This window comes from Pseudophryne corroboree, unplaced genomic scaffold (assembly GCF_028390025.1).
Source record: "Pseudophryne corroboree isolate aPseCor3 unplaced genomic scaffold, aPseCor3.hap2 scaffold_908, whole genome shotgun sequence".
In the NCBI taxonomy this organism is placed as follows: domain Eukaryota; kingdom Metazoa; phylum Chordata; class Amphibia; order Anura; family Myobatrachidae; genus Pseudophryne; species Pseudophryne corroboree.
The window spans coordinates 20914-41867 of NW_026970488.1; the positions used below are offsets into that span (position 1 = coordinate 20914).

The 20954-nt window shown below is 44.8% G+C and overlaps 23 non-coding genes and 2 pseudogenes across 23 annotated transcripts; all 25 read right to left on the reverse strand.

Moving 5' to 3' along the window:
• Positions 1-2981: 2981 nt before the first annotated feature.
• On the reverse strand, positions 2982-3144 carry LOC135045424 (U1 spliceosomal RNA). The gene has a single exon (XR_010237895.1). It is a non-coding gene; the product is annotated as a U1 spliceosomal RNA (small nuclear RNA).
• A 152-nt stretch (positions 3145-3296) lies between these two features.
• On the reverse strand, positions 3297-3460 carry LOC135045402 (U1 spliceosomal RNA). Its single transcript, XR_010237875.1, has one exon. It is a non-coding gene; the product is annotated as a U1 spliceosomal RNA (small nuclear RNA).
• A 671-nt stretch (positions 3461-4131) lies between these two features.
• LOC135045413 (U1 spliceosomal RNA) lies at positions 4132-4294 on the reverse strand. Its single transcript, XR_010237886.1, has one exon. It is a non-coding gene; the product is annotated as a U1 spliceosomal RNA (small nuclear RNA).
• A 152-nt stretch (positions 4295-4446) lies between these two features.
• LOC135045410 (U1 spliceosomal RNA) lies at positions 4447-4610 on the reverse strand. The gene has a single exon (XR_010237883.1). It is a non-coding gene; the product is annotated as a U1 spliceosomal RNA (small nuclear RNA).
• Positions 4611-5281: 671 nt separating this feature from the next.
• Positions 5282-5444, reverse strand: LOC135045418 (U1 spliceosomal RNA). Its single transcript, XR_010237891.1, has one exon. It is a non-coding gene; the product is annotated as a U1 spliceosomal RNA (small nuclear RNA).
• Positions 5445-5596: 152 nt separating this feature from the next.
• On the reverse strand, positions 5597-5760 carry LOC135045407 (U1 spliceosomal RNA). Its single transcript, XR_010237880.1, has one exon. It is a non-coding gene; the product is annotated as a U1 spliceosomal RNA (small nuclear RNA).
• Positions 5761-6431: 671 nt separating this feature from the next.
• On the reverse strand, positions 6432-6594 carry LOC135045417 (U1 spliceosomal RNA). The gene has a single exon (XR_010237890.1). It is a non-coding gene; the product is annotated as a U1 spliceosomal RNA (small nuclear RNA).
• Positions 6595-6746: 152 nt separating this feature from the next.
• Positions 6747-6910, reverse strand: LOC135045403 (U1 spliceosomal RNA). The gene has a single exon (XR_010237876.1). It is a non-coding gene; the product is annotated as a U1 spliceosomal RNA (small nuclear RNA).
• A 671-nt stretch (positions 6911-7581) lies between these two features.
• On the reverse strand, positions 7582-7744 carry LOC135045422 (U1 spliceosomal RNA). Its single transcript, XR_010237894.1, has one exon. It is a non-coding gene; the product is annotated as a U1 spliceosomal RNA (small nuclear RNA).
• Positions 7745-7896: 152 nt separating this feature from the next.
• Positions 7897-8060, reverse strand: LOC135045411 (U1 spliceosomal RNA). The gene has a single exon (XR_010237884.1). It is a non-coding gene; the product is annotated as a U1 spliceosomal RNA (small nuclear RNA).
• A 671-nt stretch (positions 8061-8731) lies between these two features.
• LOC135045414 (U1 spliceosomal RNA) lies at positions 8732-8894 on the reverse strand. Its single transcript, XR_010237887.1, has one exon. It is a non-coding gene; the product is annotated as a U1 spliceosomal RNA (small nuclear RNA).
• Positions 8895-9046: 152 nt separating this feature from the next.
• Positions 9047-9210, reverse strand: LOC135045408 (U1 spliceosomal RNA). Its single transcript, XR_010237881.1, has one exon. It is a non-coding gene; the product is annotated as a U1 spliceosomal RNA (small nuclear RNA).
• A 671-nt stretch (positions 9211-9881) lies between these two features.
• On the reverse strand, positions 9882-10044 carry LOC135045416 (U1 spliceosomal RNA). Its single transcript, XR_010237889.1, has one exon. It is a non-coding gene; the product is annotated as a U1 spliceosomal RNA (small nuclear RNA).
• A 152-nt stretch (positions 10045-10196) lies between these two features.
• On the reverse strand, positions 10197-10360 carry LOC135045406 (U1 spliceosomal RNA). Its single transcript, XR_010237879.1, has one exon. It is a non-coding gene; the product is annotated as a U1 spliceosomal RNA (small nuclear RNA).
• Positions 10361-11052: 692 nt separating this feature from the next.
• LOC135045425 (U1 spliceosomal RNA) lies at positions 11053-11194 on the reverse strand (annotated as a pseudogene).
• A 152-nt stretch (positions 11195-11346) lies between these two features.
• On the reverse strand, positions 11347-11510 carry LOC135045409 (U1 spliceosomal RNA). The gene has a single exon (XR_010237882.1). It is a non-coding gene; the product is annotated as a U1 spliceosomal RNA (small nuclear RNA).
• A 672-nt stretch (positions 11511-12182) lies between these two features.
• LOC135045420 (U1 spliceosomal RNA) lies at positions 12183-12345 on the reverse strand. The gene has a single exon (XR_010237893.1). It is a non-coding gene; the product is annotated as a U1 spliceosomal RNA (small nuclear RNA).
• Positions 12346-12497: 152 nt separating this feature from the next.
• On the reverse strand, positions 12498-12661 carry LOC135045401 (U1 spliceosomal RNA). The gene has a single exon (XR_010237874.1). It is a non-coding gene; the product is annotated as a U1 spliceosomal RNA (small nuclear RNA).
• A 671-nt stretch (positions 12662-13332) lies between these two features.
• LOC135045415 (U1 spliceosomal RNA) lies at positions 13333-13495 on the reverse strand. The gene has a single exon (XR_010237888.1). It is a non-coding gene; the product is annotated as a U1 spliceosomal RNA (small nuclear RNA).
• A 152-nt stretch (positions 13496-13647) lies between these two features.
• On the reverse strand, positions 13648-13811 carry LOC135045404 (U1 spliceosomal RNA). The gene has a single exon (XR_010237877.1). It is a non-coding gene; the product is annotated as a U1 spliceosomal RNA (small nuclear RNA).
• Positions 13812-14476: 665 nt separating this feature from the next.
• Positions 14477-14639, reverse strand: LOC135045419 (U1 spliceosomal RNA). Its single transcript, XR_010237892.1, has one exon. It is a non-coding gene; the product is annotated as a U1 spliceosomal RNA (small nuclear RNA).
• A 152-nt stretch (positions 14640-14791) lies between these two features.
• On the reverse strand, positions 14792-14955 carry LOC135045405 (U1 spliceosomal RNA). The gene has a single exon (XR_010237878.1). It is a non-coding gene; the product is annotated as a U1 spliceosomal RNA (small nuclear RNA).
• A 692-nt stretch (positions 14956-15647) lies between these two features.
• LOC135045423 (U1 spliceosomal RNA) lies at positions 15648-15789 on the reverse strand (annotated as a pseudogene).
• Positions 15790-15941: 152 nt separating this feature from the next.
• Positions 15942-16105, reverse strand: LOC135045412 (U1 spliceosomal RNA). The gene has a single exon (XR_010237885.1). It is a non-coding gene; the product is annotated as a U1 spliceosomal RNA (small nuclear RNA).
• Positions 16106-20752: 4647 nt separating this feature from the next.
• On the reverse strand, positions 20753-20826 carry TRNAN-AUU (transfer RNA asparagine (anticodon AUU)). The gene has a single exon. It is a non-coding gene; the product is annotated as a tRNA-Asn (tRNA).
• Positions 20827-20954: the final 128 nt, after the last annotated feature.

Sequence of the window (20954 nt, forward strand, 5' to 3'; positions counted from 1 at the left end):
TTGGATTTTTCTGCCAGCATATTTTTTTTATCTGCAACCCACTGCTAAATTGTGCTTCCTAGCTGTTTTTTATAAAATCACTGAATCAAATCTAACTCTGATTACATCAGAGAAGGCCAGGTACCCTACACAATAAGAGGGGGTTTGAAATTTTGACTTGTCTACTTAAATATCACCAAAATCTGATCACAAGGTCAATTACATTCCTGGGTGAGATTGAACCACCAACCTTTTGATTAATAGCCTTACACACTAACTAATTGCGCCACAGAGACACTTTGCAAAAGTACATACTGACAAAGGCTAATAAGCATTCATCTAGAACGTTTCCTAGAAAAACTTTAAAAAGTCAATAATCTGGAGAGTTTTTGTAAGATGTTTCTTCCATCAACCAACGAAGAAACACATTGGTACTTTCCCATGATGAGTGAGTGCTTCAGGATCTCTTGCACTTACATGTGCAGCAGAGTACTGCAATGGAAGCATGCTGGGCCCATAACCCAGAGGTAGGCAGATTGAAACTATCCTTTGCTATATGCATTTTTTTTTGTTAATTAAAGTAATCCAAAACTGGGATTGATATTTTTGCTCTTTTATTTTTACTTAAAGTACAATAACTTTTACCATTTTAATTTGTTTTAATAGTATATTGACAGTATTGTTTTCTTTCAAAAATCCACTTAATTTTCTTTACCCTATTATTAAAATGGTAATTGACAAAAACAAACTACATTGTCACCAGAAGAGCAATACAAAATGTACAAGTGATATATTAAAATCATCTTTCCAGCTTGAATTTCAATGATGCATTGGGGCAACGATTTTGTGAGAAACATCTTCACCCTTAAATAAAGATTTTCTTAATTCCTTACCTGTGTGCTAATTAGATATCACCTTGTTTTCACATTAAACAGACTTCCACATGAGAAAGCAGCAAGGATGCAGTGGCGTTAATGTTTCCTGGTGTCAACTTGTATTATTTCAGTAGACATTGAAATGAGGATGCATCTTGCTGCCTTTCCAATGAAGCAAGTTTAATTTAGTAATACGTGAAAAACCATCCCTACAAAGGTGTTAATCAGAGACTTGGCTTTGTGGACACTTTTCAGAGAACAAATTTGTTAGCATAAAAATAAAGCCAGAAATGAAGAGCTGTTTAATCACTCAATTGGATTTTTTTGCCAGCATATTTCTTTTTCTCTGCAACCCACTGCTAAATTGTGCTTCCTAGCTGTTTTTATAAAATCACTGAATCAAATCTAACTCTGATTACATCAGAGAAGGCTAGGTACCCTACACAATAAGAGGGGGTTTGAAATTTTGACTTGTCTACTTAAATATTACCAAAATCTGATCACAAGGTCAATTACGTCCCTGGGTAGGATTTAACCACCAACCTTTTGGTTAATAGCCGTACACACTAACCAATTGCGCCACAGAGACACTTTGCAAAAAGTACATACTGACAAAGGCTAATAAGCATTCATCTAGAACGTTTCCTAGAAAAACTTTAAAAAGTCAATAATCTGGAGAGTTTTTGTAAGATGTTTCTTCCATCAACCAACAAAGAAACACATTGGTACTTTCCCATGATGAGTGAGTGCTTCAGGATCTCTTGCACTTACATGTGCAGCAGAGTACTGCAATGGAAGCATGCTGGGCCCATAACCCAGAGGTAGGCAGATTGAAACTATCCTTTGCTATATGCATTTTTTTTGTTAATTAAAGTAATCCAAAACTGGGATGGATATTTTTGCTCTTTTATTTTTACTTAAAGTACAATAACTTTTACCATTTTAATTTGTTTTAATAGTATATTGACAGTATTGTTTTCTTTCAAAAATCCACTTAATTTTCTTTACCCTATTATTAAAATGGTAATTGACAAAAACAAACTACATTGTCACCAGAAGAGCAATACAAAATGTACAAGTGATATATTAAAATCATCTTTCCAGGTTGAATTTCAATGATGCATTGGGGCAACGATTTTGTGAGAAACATCTTCACCCTTAAATAAAGATTTTCTTAATTGCTTACCTGTGTGCTAATTAGATATCACCTTGTTTTCACATTAAACAGACTTCCACATGAGAAAGCAGCAAGGATGCAGTGCCGTTAATGTTTCCTGGTGTCAACCTGTATTATTTCAGTAGACATTGAAATGAGGATGCATCTTGCTGCCTTTCCAATGAAGCAAGTTTAATTTAGTAATAGGTGAAAAACCATCCTTACAAAGGTGTTAATCAGAGACTTGGCTTTGTGGACACTTTTCAGAGAACAAATTTGTTAGCATAAAAATAAAGCCAGAAAATGAAGAGCTGTTTATTCACTCAATTGGATTTTTCTGCCAGCATATTTTTTTTTTCTCTGCAACCTACTGCTAAATTGTGCTTCCTAGCTGTTTTTATAAAATCACTGAATCAAATCTAACTCTGATTACATCAGGGAAGGCCAGGTACCCACACCATAACAGGGGGTTTGAAATTTTGACTTGTCTACTTTAAGATCACCAAAATCTGATCACAAGGTAAATTACGTCCCTGGGTGGGATTGAACCACCAACCTTTTAGATAATAACCGAACACGCTAACTGATTGCGCCACAGAGACACTTTGCAAACTTACATTCTGACAAACGCTAATAAGCATTCATCTAGAACGTTTCCTAGAAAAACTTTAAAAAGTCAATAATCTGGAGAGTTTTTGTAAGATGTTTCTTCCATCAATCAACGAAGAACATTCATGCTGATTTCTTGCAGCAGCTGGGCACTGTAACAGCTCCAGAGCTGCTCTGTAAGGCAACTAAAAGGGTGTGGGCCCTGCAGCACTACCTGTAGTTCGCATTGTGCGTTGGAAGGCACAAAGTAAGCAGACGGGAGAAGTCAGGATAGTGCGCAAGGGCATAGAAGGGAGCGGCTCAAGAAAAGAGAAGTGGAAACTGACAGCAAACTAGGCTGGAGAGAGACCTGAGACAAAGAGATCTGAATTATACGAGAGCCGACCAGGGGAAACACAAATTATGCAGTCGAGTTTCCCACATTTGGGGAAATAGCTGGAGCAGCACACACAGAGTGCAATGGGTGAGCCTTGCCCTGGGAGAAGCACCTTCATGATCATAGTATCTCACCTGGCAGGTAAGTAGGAGTTGGGCAAGAGCTGAGGAGGGTCGCTGCTCGGGCACCCCCCTGTCAAGTGAAGGAGATCCAACTGAGGCAGCACAAGAGAACTCTCGAAAGAAGAACAAGGCTAGAGGAAGATCTGAGACACAGAAATCTGGCTTTTACCAGAGCTGACCAGAGGAAAGCACAAACACAGTCCCCCACTACCACAAATAATGCAGTCGAGTTTCCCACATTTGGGGAAATCACAGGGGTCAGCATACCCAGAATGCAATGAATGAACCTCACCCTGGGAGAACAATCTTCATGACCATGGTATCTCCTATGCAAAATAAGTATGATTTGGGATAGGGCTGGGGAGGGCCGCTGCTCAGGCACATCTCTGTCAAGTAAAGGAGATTCAACTGAGGCAGCACAAGGGAACTCTCATCTGGGGACAACAACTGCAGGGAGAACACATATTTTCAGATGAACATGGGAGGGCAGAAGGCTGCCTAATACTGAAGCACCCCCAAACAACAAACCAAATGCAACAACTAGTGCAAGCATTCCTGGGGGAAGGCCTGCAGCAGATGGATTTGCATATGGTGATGTCATCCAAGCAGTGGGTCAAAGTTGGCTTCAACCCTCGTCTGCATATGAAAAGAAAAAAGGGATGTGCAGGGCATGGCGGCCTTTTGCGGCGCTTGCATGACCCCTAATTCGCATTAAACACCTCCACCCTCCTTAGGTGTGGGGCTCATGTTGGCTATGCCCCAGCACCTGAAGCATTCAAGCTGATTTCTTGCAGCAGCTGGGCACTGTAACAGCTCCAGAGCTGCTCTGTAAGGCAAGTAAAAGGGTGTGGGCCCTGCAGCACTACCTGTAGTTCGCATTGTGCGTTGGAAGGCACAAAGTAAGCAGACGGGAGAAGTCAGGATAGTGCGCAAGGGCATAGAAGGGAGCGGCTCAAGAAAAGAGAAGTGGAAACAGACAGCAAACTAGGCTGGAGAGAGACCTGAGACAAAGAGATCTGAATTATACGAGAGCCGACCAGAGGAAACACAAATTATGCAGTCAAGTGTCCCACATTTGGGGAAATCGCAGGAGCAGCACACCCAGAGTGCAATGGGTGAGCCTTGCCCTGGGAGAAGCACCTTCCTGATCATAGTATCTCACCTGGCAGGTAAGTAGGAGTTGGGCTAGAGCTGGGGAGGGTCGCTGCTCGGGCACCCCCCTGTCAAGTGAAGGAGATCCAACTGAGGCAGCACAAGGGAACTCTCGAAAGAAGAACAAGGCTAGAGGAAGATCTGAGACAAAGAAATCTGACTTTTACCAGAGCTGACCAGAGGAAAGCACAAACACAGTCCCCCTCTACCACAAATAATGCAGTCGAGTTTCCCACATTTGGGGAAATCACAGGGGTCATCATACCCAGAATGCAATGAATGAACCTCACCCTGGGAGAACAATCTTCATGACCATGATATCTCCTATGCAAAATAAGTATGATTTGGGATAGGGCTGGGGAGGGCCGCTGCTCAGGCACATCTCTGTCAAGTAAAGGCGATTCAACTGAGGCAGCACAAGGGAACTCTCATCTGGGGACAACAACTGCAGGGAGAACACATATTTTCAGATGAACATGGGAGGGCAGAAGGCTGCCTAATACTGAAGCACCCCCAAACAACAAACCAAATGCAACAACTAGTGCAAGCATTCCTGGGGGAAGGCCTGCAGCAGATGGATTTGCATATGGTGATGTCATCCAAGCAGTGGGTCAAAGTTGGCTTCAACCCTCGTCTGCATATGAAAAGAAAAAAGGGATGTGCAGGGCATGGCGGCCTTTTGCGGCGCTTGCATGACCCCTAATTCGCATTAAACACCTCCACCCTCCTTAGGTGTGGGGCTCATGTTGGCTATGCCCCAGCACCTGAAGCATTCAAGCTGATTTCTTGCAGCAGCTGGGCACTGTAACAGCTCCAGAGCTGCTCTGTAAGGCAACTAAAAGGGTGTGGGCCCTGCAGCACTACCTGTAGTTCGCATTGTGCGTTGGAAGGCACAAAGTAAGCAGACAGGAGAAGTCAGGATAGTGCGCAAGGGCATAGAAGGGAGCGGCTCAAGAAAAGAGAAGTGGAAACAGACAGCAAACTAGGCTGGAGAGAGACCTGAGACAAAGAGATCTGAATTATACGAGAGCCGACCAGAGGAAACACAAATTATGCAGTCAAGTGTCCCACATTTGGGGAAATCGCAGGAGCAGCACACCCAGAGTGCAATGGGTGAGCCTTGCCCTGGGAGAAGCACCTTCCTGATCATAGTATCTCACCTGGCAGATAAGTAGGAGTTGGGCTAGAGCTGGGGAGGGTCGCTGCTCGGGCACCCCCCTGTCAAGTGAAGGAGATCCAACTGAGGCAGCACAAGGGAACTCTCGAAAGAAGAACAAGGCTAGAGGAAGATCTGAGACAAAGAAATCTGACTTTTACCAGAGTTGACCAGAAGAAAGCACAAACACAGTCCCCCACTACCACAAATAATGCAGTCGAGTTTCCCACATTTGGGGAAATCACAGGGGTCAGCATACCCAGAATGCAATGAATGAACCTCACCCTGGGAGAACAATCTTCATGACCATGGTATCTCCTATGCAAAATAAGTATGATTTGGGATAGGGCTGGGGAGGGCCGCTGCTCAGGCACATCTCTGTCAAGTAAAGGAGATTCAACTGAGGCAGCACAAGGGAACTCTCATCTGGGGACAACAACTGCAGGGAGAACACATATTTTCAGATGAACATGGGAGGGCAGAAGGCTGCCTAATACTGAAGCACCCCCAAACAACAAACCAAATGCAACAACTAGTGTAAGCATTCCTGGGGGAAGGCCTGCAGCAGATGGATTTGCATATGGTGATGTCATCCAAGCAATGGGTCAAAGTTGGCTTCAACCCTCGTCTGCATATGAAAAGAAAAAAGGGATGTGCAGGGCATGGCGTCCTTTTGTGGCGCTTGGATGACCCTTAATTCGCATTAAACATCTCCACCCTCCTTCGGTGTGGGGCTCATGTTGGCTATGCCCCAGCCCCTGAAGCATTCAAGATGATTTCTTGCAGCAGCTGGGCACTGTAACAGCTCCAGAGCTGTTCTTTAAAGCATGTAAAAGGGTGTGGGCCCTGCAGCACTACCTGTAGTATGCATTGTGCGTTGGAAGGCACAAAGTAAGCAGACGGGAGAGGTCAGGATAGTGCGCAAGGGCATAGAAGGGAGCGGCTCAAGAAAAGAGAAGTGGAAACAGACAGCAAACTAGGCTGGAGAAAGACCTGAGACAAAGAGATCTGAATTATACGAGAGCCGACCAGAGGAAACACAAATTATGCAGTCAAGTTTCCCACATTTGGGGAAATCGCAGTAGCAGCACACCCAGAGTGCAATGGGTGAGCCTTGCCCTGGGAGAAGCACCTTCCTGATCATAGTATCTCACCTGGCAGGTAAGTAGGAGTTGGGCTAGAGCTGGGGAGGGTCGCTGCTCGGGCACCCCCCTGTCAAGTGAAGGAGATCCAACTGAGGCAGCACAAGGGAACTCTCGAAAGAAGAACAAGGCTAGAGGAAGATCTGAGACAAAGAAATCTGACTTTTACCAGAGCTGAGCAGAGGAAAGCACAAACACAGTCCCCCACTACCACAAATAATGCAGTCGAGTTTCCCACATTTGGGGAAATCACAGGGGTCAGCATACCCAGAATGCAATGAATGAACCTCACCCTGGGAGAACAATCTTCATGACCATGGTATCTCCTATGCAAAATAAGTATGATTTGGGATAGGGCTGGGGAGGGCCGCTGCTCAGGCACATCTCTGTCAAGTAAAGGAGATTCAACTGAGGCAGCACAAGGGAACTCTCATCTGGGGACAACAACTGCAGGGAGAACACATATTTTCAGATGAACATGGGAGGGCAGAAGGCTGCCTAATACCGAAGCACCCCCAAACAACAAACCAAATGCAACAACTAGTGCAAGCATTCCTGGGGGAAGGCCTGCAGCAGATTGATTTGCATATGGTAATGCCATCCAAGCAGTGGGTCAAAGTTGGCTTCAACCCTCGTCTGCATATGAAAAGAGAAAAGGGGCGTGCAGGGCATGGCGGCCTTTTGCGGCGCTTGGGTGACCCTTAGTTCGCATTAAACACCTCCACCCTCCTTCGGTGTGGGGCTCATGTTGGCAATGCCCCAGCCCCTGAAGCATTCAAGCTGATTTCTTGCAGCAGCTGGGTACTGTAACAGCTCCAGAGCTGCTCTGTGAGGCAAGTAAAAGGGTGTGGGCCCTGCAGCACTACCTGTAGTTTGCATTGTGTGTTGGAAGGCACAAAGTAAGCAGACGGGAGAAGTCAGGATAGTGCGCAAGGGCATAGAAGGGAGCGGCTCAAGAAAAGAGAAGTGGAAACAGACAGCAAACTAGGCTGGAGAGAGACCTGAGACAAAGAGATCTGAATTATACGAGAGACGACCAGGGGAAACACAAATTATGCAGTCAAGTTTCCCACATTTGGGGAAATCACAGGGGCAGCACACCCAGAGTGCAATGGGTGAGCCTTGCCCTGGGAGAAGCACCTACATGATCATAGTATCTCACCTGGCAGGTAAGTAGGAGTTGGGCTAGAGCTGAGGAGGGTCGCTGCTCGGGTACCCCCCTGTCAAGTGAAGGAGATCCAACTGAGGCAGCACAAGGGAACTCTCGAAAGAGGAACAAGGCTAGAGGAAGATCTGAGACAAAGAAATCTGATTTTTACCAGAGTTGACCAGAAGAAAGCACAAACACAGTCCCCCACTACCACAAATAATGCAGTCGAGTTTCCCACATTTGGGGAAATCACAGGGGTCATCATACCCAGAATGCAATGAATGAACCTCACCCTGGGAGAACAATCTTCATGACCATGGTATCTCCTATGCAAAATAAGTATGATTTGGGATAGGGCTGGGGAGGGCCGCTGCTCAGGCACATCTCTGTCAAGTAAAGGAGATTCAACTGAGGCAGCACAAGGGAACTCTCATCTGGGGACAACAACTGCAGGGAGAACACATATTTTCAGATGAACATGGGAGGGCAGAAGGCTGCCTAATACTGAAGCACCCCCAAACAACAAACCAAATGCAACAACTAGTGCAAGCATTCCTGGGGGAAGGCCTGCAGCAGATGGATTTGCATATGGTGATGTCATCCAAGCAGTGGGTCAAAGTTGGCTTCAACCCTCGTCTGCATATGAAAAGAAAAAAGGGATGTGCAGGGCATGGCGGCCTTTTTCGGCGCTTGCATGACCCCTAATTCGCATTAAACACCTCCACCCTCCTTAGGTGTGGGGCTCATGTTGGCTATGCCCCAGCACCTGAAGCATTCAAGCTGATTTCTTGCAGCAGCTGGGCACTGTAACAGCTCCAGAGCTGCTCTGTAAGGCAACTAAAAGGGTGTGGGCCCTGCAGCACTACCTGTAGTTCGCATTGTGCGTTGGAAGGCACAAAGTAAGCAGACGGGAGAAGTCAGGATAGTGCGCAAGGGCATAGAAGGGAGCGGCTCAAGAAAAGAGAAGTGGAAACAGACAGCAAACTAGGCTGGAGAGAGACCTGAGACAAAGAGATCTGAATTATACGAGAGCCGACCAGAGGAAACACAAATTATGCAGTCAAGTGTCCCACATTTGGGGAAATCGCAGGAGCAGCACACCCAGAGTGCAATGGGTGAGCCTTGCCCTGGGAGAAGCACCTTCCTGATCATAGTATCTCACCTGGCAGGTAAGTAGGAGTTGGGCTAGAGCTGGGGAGGGTCGCTGCTCGGGCACCCCCCTGTCAAGTGAAGGAGATCCAACTGAGGCAGCACAAGGGAACTCTCGAAAGAAGAACAAGGCTAGAGGAAGATCTGAGACAAAGAAATCTGACTTTTACCAGAGTTGACCAGAAGAAAGCACAAACACAGTCCCCCACTACCACAAATAATGCAGTCGAGTTTCCCACATTTGGGGAAATCACAGGGGTCAGCATACCCAGAATGCAATGAATGAACCTCACCCTGGGAGAACAATCTTCATGACCATGGTATCTCCTATGCAAAATAAGTATGATTTGGGATAGGGCTGGGGAGGGCCGCTGCTCAGGCACAGCTCTGTCAAGTAAAGGAGATTCAACTGAGGAAGCACAAGGGAACTCTCATCTGGGGACAACAACTGCAGGGAGAACACATATTTTCAGATGAACATGGGAGGGCAGAAGGCTGCCTAATACTGAAGCACCCCCAAACAACAAACCAAATGCAACAACTAGTGTAAGCATTCCTGGGGGAAGGCCTGCAGCAGATGGATTTGCATATGGTGATGTCATCCAAGCAGTGGGTCAAAGTTGGCTTCAACCCTCGTCTGCATATGAAAACAAAAAAGGGATGTGCAGGGCATGGCGTCCTTTTGTGGCGCTTGGATGACCCTTAATTCGCATTAAACATCTCCACCCTCCTTCGGTGTGGGGCTCATGTTGGCTTTGCCCCAGCCCCTGAAGCATTCAAGATGATTTCTTGCAGTAGCTGGGCACTGTAACAGCTCCAGAGCTGTTCTGTAAAGCATGTAAAAGGGTGTGGGCCCTGCAGCACTACCTGTAGTATGCATTGTGCGTTGGAAGGCACAAAGTAAGCAGACGGGAGAGGTCAGGATAGTGCGCAAGGGCATAGAAGGGAGCGGCTCAAGAAAAGAGAAGTGGAAACAGACAGCAAACTAGGCTGGAGAAAGACCTGAGACAAAGAGATCTGAATTATACGAGAGCCGACCAGAGGAAACACAAATTATGCAGTCAAGTTTCCCACATTTGGGGAAATCACAGGAGCAGCACACCCAGAGTGCAATGGGTGAGCCTTGCCCTGGGAGAAGCACCTTCCTGATCATAGTATCTCACCTGGCAGGTAAGTAGGAGTTGGGCTAGAGCTGGGGTGGGTCGCTGCTCGGGCACCCCCCTGTCAAGTGAAGGAGATCCAACTGAGGCAGCACAAGGGAACTCTCGAAAGAAGAACAAGGCTAGAGGAAGATCTGAGACAAAGAAATCTGACTTTTACCAGAGCTGAGCAGAGGAAAGCCCAAACACAGTCCCCCACTACCACAAATAATGCAGTCGAGTTTCCCACATTTGGGGAAATCACAGGGGTCAGCATACTCAGAATGCAATGAATGAACCTCACCCTGGGAGAACAATCTTCATGACCATGGTATCTCCTATGCAAAATAAGTATGATTTGGGATAGGGCTGGGGAGGGCCGCTGCTCAGGCACATCTCTGTCAAGTAAAGGAGATTCAACTGAGGCAGCACAAGGGAACTCTCATCTGGGGACAACAACTGCAGGGAGAACACATATTTTCAGATGAACATGGGAGGGCAGAAGGCTGCCTAATACTGAAGCACCCCCAAACAACAAACCAAATGCAACTACTAGTACAAGCATTCCTGGGGGAAGGCCTGCAGCAGATGGATTTGCATATGGTGATGTCATCCAAGCAGTGGGTCAAAGTTGGCTTCAACCCTCATCTGCATATGAAAAGAGAAAAGGGGCGTGCAGGGCATGGCGGCCTTTTGCGGCGCTTGGATGACCCCTAGTTCGCATTAAACACCTCCACCCTCCTTCGGTGTGGGGCTCATGTTGGCTTTGCCCCAGCCCCTGAAGCATTCAAGATGATTTCTTGCAGCAGCTGGGCACTGTAACAGCTCCAGAGCTGTTCTGTAAAGCATGTAAAAGGGTGTGGGCCCTGCAGCACTACCTGTAGTATGCATTGTGCGTTGGAAGGCACAAAGTAAGCAGACGGGAGAGGTCAGGATAGTGCGCAAGGGCATAGAAGGGAGCGGCTCAAGAAAAGAGAAGTGGAAACAGACAGCAAACTAGGCTGAAGAGAGACCTGAGACAAAGAGATCTGAATTATATGAGAGCCGACCAGGGGAAACACAAATTATGCAGTCAAGTTTCCCACATTTGGGGAAATCAAAGGGGCAGCACACCCAGAGTGCAATGGGTGAGCCTTGCCCTGGGAGAAGCACCTACATCATCATAGTATCTCACCTGGCAGGTAAGTAGGAGTTGGGCTAGAGCTGGGGAGGGTCGCTGCTCGGGCACCCCCCTGTCAAGTGAAGGAGATCCAACTGAGGCAGCACAAGGGAACTCTCGAAAGAAGAACAAGGCTAGAGGAAGATCTGAGACAAAGAAATCTGACTTTTACCAGAGCTGACCAGAGGAAAGCACAAACACAGTCCCCCACTACCACAAATAATGCAGTCGAGTTTCCCACATTTGGGGAAATCACAGGGGTCATCATACCCAGAATGCAATGAATGAACCTCACCCTGGGAGAACAATCTTCATGACCATGATATCTCCTATGCAAAATAAGTATGATTTGGTATAGGGCTGGGGAGGGCCGCTGCTCAGGCACATCTCTGTCAAGTAAAGGCGATTCAACTGAGGCAGCACAAGGGAACTCTCATCTGGGGACAACAACTGCAGGGAGAACACATATTTTCAGATGAACATGGGAGGGCAGAAGGCTGCCTAATACTGAAGCACCCAAAAAACAACAAACCAAATGCAACAACTAGTGCAAGCATTCCTGGGGGAAGGCCTGCAGCAGATGGATTTGCATATGGTGATGTCATCCAAGCAGTGGGTCAAAGTTGGCTTCAACCCTCGTCTGCATATGAAAAGAAAAAAGGGATGTGCAGGGCATGGCGGCCTTTTGCGGCGCTTGCATGACCCCTAATTCGCATTAAACACCTCCACCCTCCTTCGGTGTGGGGCTCATGTTGGCTATGCCCCAGCACCTGAAGCATTCAAGCTGATTTCTTGCAGCAGCTGGGCACTGTAACAGCTCCAGAGCTGCTCTGTAAGGCAAGTAAAAGGGTGTGGGCCCTGCAGCACTACCTGTAGTTCGCATTGTGCGTTGGAAGGCACAAAGTAAGCAGACGGGAGAAGTCAGGATAGTGCGCAAGGGCATAGAAGGGAGCGGCTCAAGAAAAGAGAAGTGGAAACAGACAGCAAACTAGGCTGGAGAGAGACCTGAGACAAAGAGATCTGAATTATACGAGAGCCGACCAGAGGAAACACAAATTATGCAGTCAAGTGCCCCACATTTGGGGAAATCGCAGGAGCAGCACACCCAGAGTGCAATGGGTGAGCCTTGCCCTGGGAGAAGCACCTTCCTGATCATAATATCTCACCAGGCAGGTAAGTAGGAGTTGGGCTAGAGCTGGGGAGGGTCGCTGCTAGGGCACCCCCCTGTCAAGTGAAGGAGATCCAACTGAGGCAGCACAAGGGAACTCTCGAAAGAAGAACAAGGCTAGAGGAAGATCTGAGACAAAGAAATCTGACTTTTACCAGAGCTGAGCAGAGGAAAGCACAAACACAGTCCCCCACTACCACAAATAATGCAGTTGAGTTTCCCACATTTGGGGAAATCACAGGGGTCAGCATACCCAGAATGCAATGAATGAACCTCACCCTGGGAGAACAATCTTCATGACCATGGTATCTCCTATGCAAAATAAGTATGATTTGGGATAGGGCTGGGGAGGGCCGCTGCTCAGGCATATATCTGTCAAGTAAAGGAGATTCATCTGAGGCAGCACAAGGGAACTCTCATCTGGGGACAACAACTGCAGGGAGAACACATATTTTCAAATGAACATGGGAGGGCAGAAGGCTGCCTAATACTGAAGCACCCCCAAACAACAAACCAAATGCAACAACTAGTACAAGCATTCCTGGGGGAAGGTCTGCAGAAGACGGATTTGCATACAGTGATGTCATCCAAGCAGTGGGCCAAAGTTGGCTGGAACCCTCATCTGCATATGAAAAGAGAAAAGGGGTATGCAGGGCATGGCGGCCTTTTGCGGCGCTTGGATGACCCTCAGTTCGCATTAAACACCCCCACCCTCCTTCGGTGTGGGGCTCATGTTGGCAATGCCCCAGCCCCTGAAGCATTCCAGCTGATTTCTTGCAGCAGCTGGGCACTGTAACAGCTCCAGAGCTGCTCTGTAAGGCAACTAAAAGGGTGTGGGCCCTGCAGCACTACCTGTAGTTCGCATTGTGCGTTGGAAGGCACAAAGTAAGCAGACGGGAGAAGTCAGGATAGTGCGCAAGGGCATAGAAGGGAGCGGCTCAAGAAAAGAGAAGTGGAAACAGACAGCAAACTAGGCTGGAGAGAGACCTGAGACAAAGAGATCTGAATTATACGAGAGCCGACCAGAGGAAACACAAATTATGCAGTCAAGTGTCCCACATTTGGGGAAATCGCAGGAGCAGCACACCCAGAGTGCAATGGGTGAGCCTTGCCCTGGGAGAAGCACCTTCCTGATCATAGTATCTCACCTGGCAGGTAAGTAGGAGTTGGGCTAGAGCTGGGGAGGGTCGCTGCTCGGGCACCCCCCTGTCAAGTGAAGGAGATCCAACTGAGGCAGCACAAGGGAACTCTCGAAAGAAGAACAAGGCTAGAGGAAGATCTGAGACAAAGAAATCTGACTTTTACCAGAGCTGACCAGAGGAAAGCACAAACACAGTCCCCCACTACCACAAATAATGCAGTCGAGTTTCCCACATTTGGGGAAATCACAGGGGTCAGCATACCCAGAATGCAATGAATGAACCTCACCCTGGGAGAACAATCTTCATGACCATGGTATCTCCTATGCAAAATAAGTATGATTTGGGATAGGGCTGGGGAGGGCCGCTGCTCAGGCATATCTCTGTCAAGTAAAGGAGATTCAACTGAGGCAGCACAAGGGAACTCTCATCTGGGGACAACAACTGCAGGGAGAACACATATTTTCAAATGAACATGGGAGGGCAGAAGGCTGCCTAATACTGAAGCACCCCCAAACAACAAACCAAATGCAACAACTAGTACAAGCATTCCTGGGGGAAGGTCTGCAGAAGACGGATTTGCATACAGTGATGTCATCCAAGCAGTGGGCCAAAGTTGGCTGGAACCCTCATCTGCATATGAAAAGAGAAAAGGGGTATGCAGGGCATGGCGGCCTTTTGCGGCGCTTGGATGACCCTTAGTTCGCATTAAACACCCCCACCATCCTTCGGTGTGGGGCTCATATTGGCAATGCCCCAGCATTCAAGCTGATTTCTTGCAGCAGCTTGGCACTGTAACAGCTCCAGAGCTGCTCTGTAAGGCAAGTAAAAGGTTGTGGGCCCTGCAGCACTACCTGTAGTTTGCATTGTGCATTGGAAGGCACAAAGTAAGCAGACAGGAGTAGAAGTCAGGATAGTGCACAAGGGTATAGAAGGGAGGGGCTCAAAAAAAAAGAAGTGGAAACAGACAGCAAACTAGGCTGGAGAGAGACCTGAGACAAAGAGATCTGAATTATATGAAAGCCGACCAGTGGAAACACAAATTATGCAGTCAAGTTTCCCACATTTGGGGAAATCACAGGAGCAGCACACCCAGAGTGCAATGGATGAGCCTTGCCCTGGGAGAAGCACCTTCATGATCATAGTATCTCACCTGGCAGGTAAGTAGGAGTTGGGCTAGAGCTGGGGAGGGTCGCTGCTCGGGCACCCCCCTGTCAAGTGAAGGAGATCCAACTGAGGCAGCACAAGGGAACTCTCGAAAGAAGAACAAGGCTAGAGGAAGATCTGAGACAAAGAAATCTGACTTTTACCAGAGCTGACCAGAGGAAAGCACAAACACAGTCCCCCACTACCACAAATAATGCAGTCGAGTTTCCCACATTTGGGGAAATCACAGGGGTCAGCATACCCAGAATGCAATGAATGAACCTCACCCTGGGAGAACAATCTTCATGACCATGGTATCTCCTATGCAAAATAAGTATGATTTGGGATAGGGCTGGGGAGGGCCGCTGCTCAGGCACATCTCTGTCAAGTAAAGGAGATTCAACTGAGGCAGCACAAGGGAACTCTCATCTGGGGACAACAACTGCAGGGAGAACACATATTTTCAGATGAACATGGGAGGGCAGAAGGCTGCCTAATACTGAAGCACCCCCAAACAACAAACCAAATGCAACAACTAGTGCAAGCATTCCTGGGGGAAGGCCTGCAGCAGATGGATTTGCATATGGTGATGTCATCCAAGCAGTGGGTCAAAGTTGGCTTCAACCCTCGTCTGCATATGAAAAGAGAAAAGGGGCATGCAGGGCATGGCGGCCTTTTGCGGCGCTTGGATGACCCCTAGTTCGCATTAAACACCTCCACCCTCCTTCGGTGTGGGGCTCATGTTGGCTATGCCCCAGCCCCTGAAGCATTCAAGCTGATTTCTTGCAGCAGCTGGGCACTGTAACAGCTCCAGAGCTGCTCTGTAAGGCAAGTAAAAGGGTGTGGGCCCTGCAGCACTACCTGTAGTTCGCATTGTGCGTTGGAAGGCACAAAGTAAGCAGATGGGAGAAGTCAGGCTAGTGTGCAAGGGCATAGAAGGGAGCGGCTCAAGAAAAGAGAAGTGGAAACAGACAGCAAACTAGGCTGAAGAGAGACCTGAGACAAAGAGATCTGAATTATATGAGAGCCGACCAGGGGAAACACAAATTATGCAGTCAAGTGTCCCACATTTGGGGAAATCAAAGGGGCAGCACACCCAGAGTGCAATGGGTGAGCCTTGCCCTGGGAGAAGCACCTTCCTGATCATAGTATCTCACCTGGCAGGTAAGTAGGAGTTGGGCTAGAGCTGGGGAGGGTCGCTGCTCGGGCACCCCCCTGTCAAGTGAAGGAGATCCAACTGAGGCAGCACAAGGGAACTCTCGAAAGAAGAACAAGGCTAGAGGAAGATCTGAGACAAAGAAATCTGACTTTTACCAGAGCTGACCAGAGGAAAGCACAAACACAGTCCCCCACTACCACAAATAATGCAGTCGAGTTTCCCATATTTGGGGAAATCACAGGGGTCATCATACCCAGAATGCAATGAATGAACCTCACCCTGGGAGAACAATCTTCATGACCATGATATCTCCTATGCAAAATAAGTATGATTTGGGATAGGGCTGGGGAGGGCCGCTGCTCAGGCACATCTCTGTCAAGTAAAGGCGATTCAACTGAGGCAGCACAAGGGAACTCTCATCTGGGGACAACAACTGCAGGGAGAACACATATTTTCAAATGAACATGGGAGGGCAGAAGGCTGCCTAATACTGAAGCACCCCCAAACAACAAACCAAATGCAACAACTAGTACAAGCATTCCTGGGGGAAGGTCTGCAGAAGACGGATTTGCATACAGTGATGCTGGGCCCATAACCCAGAGGTAGGCAGATTGAAACTATCCTCTGCTATATGCATTTTTTTTGTGTTAATTAAAGTAATCCAAAACTGGGATTGATATTTTGTCTCTTTTATTTTTACTTAAAGTACAATAACTTTTACCATTTTAATTTGTTTTAATAGTATATTGACAGTATTGTTTTCTTTCAAAAATCCACTTCATTTTCTTTACCCTATTATTAAAATGGTAATTGACAAAAACAAACTACATTGTCACCAGAAGAGCAATACAAAATGTACAAGTGATATATTAAAATCATCTTTCCAGCTTGAATTTCAATGATGCATTGGGGCAACGATTTTGTGAGAAACATCTTCACCCTTAAATAAAGATTTTCTTAATTCCTTACCTGTGTGCTAATTAGATATCACCTTGTTTTCACATTAAACAGACTTCCACATGAGAAAGCAGCAAGGATGCAGTGGCGTTAATGTTTCCTGGTGTCAACCTGTATTATTTCAGTAGACATTGAAATGAGGATGCATCTTGCTGCCTTTCCAATGAAGCAAGTTTAATTTAGTAATAGGTGAAAAACCATCCTTACAAAGGTGTTAATCAGAGACTTGGCTTTGTGGACACTTTTCAGAGAACAAATTTGTTAGCATAAAAATAAAGCCAGAAAATAAAGAGCTGTTTAATCACTCAATTGGATTTTTCTGCCAGCATATTTTTTTTCTCTGCAACCCACTGCTAAATTGTGCTTCCTAGCTGTTTTTATAAAATCACTGAATCAAATCTAACTCTGATTACATCAGAGAAGGCCAGGTACCCTACACCATAAAAGGGGGTATGAAATTTTGACTGTCTACTTAAAGATCACCAAAATCTGATAACAAGGTCAATTAGGTCCCTGGGTGGGATTGAACCACCAACCTTTTGGTTAATAGCCGTACATACTAACTGATTGCGCCACAGAGACACTTTGCAAAAGTCCATACTGACAAAGGCTAATAAGCATTCATCTAAAACGTTTCCTAGAAAAACTTTAAAAAGTCAATAATCTGGAAAGTTTTTGTAAGATGTTTCTTCCATCAACCAACGAAGAAACACATTGGTACTTTCCCATGATGAGTGAGTGCTTCAGGATCTCTTGAACTTACATGTGCAGCAGAGTACTGCAATGGAAGCATGCTGGGCCCATAACCCAGAGGTAGGCAGATTGAAACTATCCTCTGCTATATGCATTTTTTTGTTTGTTAATTAAAGTAATCCAAAACTGGGATTGATATTTTGGCTCTTTTATTTTTACTTAAAGTACAATAACTTTTACCATTTTAATTTGTTTTAATAGTATATTGACAGTATTGTTTTCTTTCAAAAATCCACTTCATTTTCTTTACCCTATTATTAAAATGGTAATTGACAAAAACAAACTACATTGTCACCAGAAGAGCAATACAAAATGTACAAGTGATATATTAAAATCATCTTTCCAGCTTGAATTTCAATGATGCATTGGGTCAACAATTTTGTGAGAAACATCTTCACCCTTAAATAAAGATTTTCTTAATTCCTTACCTGTGTGCTAATTAGATATCACCTTGTTTTCACATTAAACAGACTTCCACATGAGAAAGCAGCAAGGATGCAGTGGCGTTAATGTTTCCTGGTGTCAACCTGTATTATTTCAGTAGACATTGAAATGAGGATACATCTTGCTGCCTTTCCAATGAAGCAAGTTTAATTTAGTAATAGGTGAAAAACCATCCCTACAAAGGTGTTAATCAGAGACTTGGCTTTGTGGACACTTTTCAGAGAACAAATTTGTTAGCATAAAAATAAAGCCAGAAAATGAAGAGCTGTTTAATCACGCAATTTGATTTTTTTGCCAGCATATTTCTTTTTCTCTGCAACCCACTGCTAAATTGTGCTTCCTAGATGTTTTTATAAAATCACTGAATCAAATCTAACTCTGATTACATCAGAGAAGGCCAGGTACCCTACACCATAACAGGGGGTATGAAATTTGACTTGTCTACTTAAAGATCACCAAAATCTGATAACAAGGTCAATTACGTCCCTGGGTGGGATTGAACCACCAACCTTTTGGTTAATAGCCGTACACACTAACTGATTGCGCCACAGAGACACTTTGCAAAAGTACATACTGACAAATGCTAATAAGCATTCATCTGAAACGTTTCCTAGAAAAACTTAAAAAAGTCAATAATCTGGAGAGTTTTTGTAAGATGTTTCTTCTATCAACCAACGAAGAAACACATTGGTACTTTCCCATGATGAGTGAGTGCTTCAGGATCTCTTGCACTTACATGTGCAGCAGAGTACAGCAATGGAAGCATGCTGGGCCCATAACCCAGAGGTAGGCAGATTGAAACTATCCTCTGCTATATGCATTTTTTTGTTTGTTAATTAAAGTAATCCAAAACTGGGATTGATATTTTGGCTCTTTTATTTTTACTTAAAGTACAATAACTTTTACCATTTTAATTTGTTTTAATAGTATATTGACAGTATTGTTTTCTTTCAAAAATCCACTTAATTTTCTTTACCCTATTATTAAAATGGTAATTGACAAAAACAAACTACATTGTCACCAGAAGAGCAATACAAAATGTACAAGTGATATATTAAAATCATCTTTCCAGCTTGAATTTCAATGATGCATTGGGGCAACGATTTTGTGAGAAACATCTTCACCCTTAAATAAAGATTTTCTTAATTCCTTACCTGTGTGCTAATTAGATATCACCTTGTTTTCACATTAAACAGACTTACACAAGAGAAAGCAGCAAGGATGCAGTGGCGTTAATGTTTCCTGGTGTCAACCTGTATTAATTCAGTAGACATTGAAATGAGGATGCATCTTGCTGCCTTTCCAATGAAGCAAGTTTAATTTAGTAATAGGTGAAAAACCATCCTTACAAAGGTGTTAATCAGAGACTTGGCTTTGTGGACACTTTTCAGAGAACAAATTTGTTAGCATAAAAATAAAGCCAGAAAATAAAGAGCTGTTTAATCACTCAATTGGATTTTTCTGCCAGCATATTTTTTTTCTCTGCAACCCACTGCTAAATTGTGCTTCCTAGCTGTTTTTATAAAATCACTGAATCAAATCTAACTCTGATTACATCAGAGAAGGCCAGGTACCCTACACCATAACAGGGGGTTTGAAATTTTGACTTGTCTACTTAAAGATCACAAAAATCTGATAACAAGGTCAATTAGGTCCCTGGGTGGGATTGAACCACCAACCTTATGGTTAATAGCCGTACATACTAACTGATTGCGCCACAGAGACACTTTGCAAAAGTCCATACTGACAAAGGCTAATAAGCATTCATCTAAAACGTTTCCTAGAAAAATTTTCAAAAGTCAATAATCTGGAGAGTTTTTGTAAGATGTTTCTTCCATCAACCAACGAAGAAACACATTGGTACTTTCCCATGATGAGTGAGTGCTTCAGGATCTCTTGAACTTACATGTGCAGCAGAGTACTGCAATGGAAGCATGCTGGGCCCATAACCCAGAGGTAGGCAGATTGAAACTATCCTCTGCTATATGCATTTTTTTTTTTGTTAATTAAAGTAATCCAAAACTGGGATTGATATTTTGTCTCTTTTATTTTTACTTAAAGTACAATAACTTTTACCATTTTAATTTGTTTTAATAGTATATTGACAGTATTGCTTTCTTTCAAAAATCCACTTCATTTTCTTTACCCTATTATTAAAATGGTAATTGACAAAAACAAACTACATTGTCACCAGAAGAGCAATACAAAATGTACAAGTGATATATTAAAATCATCTTTCCAGCTTGAATTTCAATGTTGCATTGGGTCAACAATTTTGTGAGAAACATCTTCACCCTTAAATAAAGATTTTCTTAATTCCTTACCTGTGTGCTAATTAGATATCACCTTGTTTTCACATTAAACAGACTTCCACATGAGAAAGCAGCAAGGATGCAGTGGCATTAATGTTTCCTGGTGTCAACTTGTATTATTTCAGTAGACATTGAAATGAGGATGCATCTTGCTGCCTTTCCAATGAAGCAAGTTTAATTTAGTAATAGGTGAAAAACCATCCTTACAAAGGTGTTAATCAGAGACTTGGCTTTGTGGACACTTTTCAGAGAACAAATTTGTTAGCATAAAAATAAAGCCAGAAAATGAAGAGCTGTTTAATCACTCGATTGGATTTTTCTGCCAGCATATTTTTTTTCTCTGCAACCCACTGCTAAATTGTGCTTCCTAGCTGTTTTTTATAAAATCACTGAATCAAATCTAACTCTGATTACATCAGAGAAGGCCATGTACCCTACACCATAAGAGGAGGTTTGAAATTTTGACTTGTCTACTTAAATATCACCAAAATCTGATCACAAGGTTAATTACGTCCCTGGGTGGGATTGAACCACCAACCTTTTGGTTAATAGCCAAACACACTAACCGATTGCGCCACAGAGACACTTTGCAAAAGTCCATACTGACAAAGGCTAATAAGCATTCATCTAAAACGTTTCCTAGAAAAACTTTAAAAAGTCAATAATCTGGAGAGTTTTTGTAAGATGTTTCTTCCATCAACCAACGAAGAAA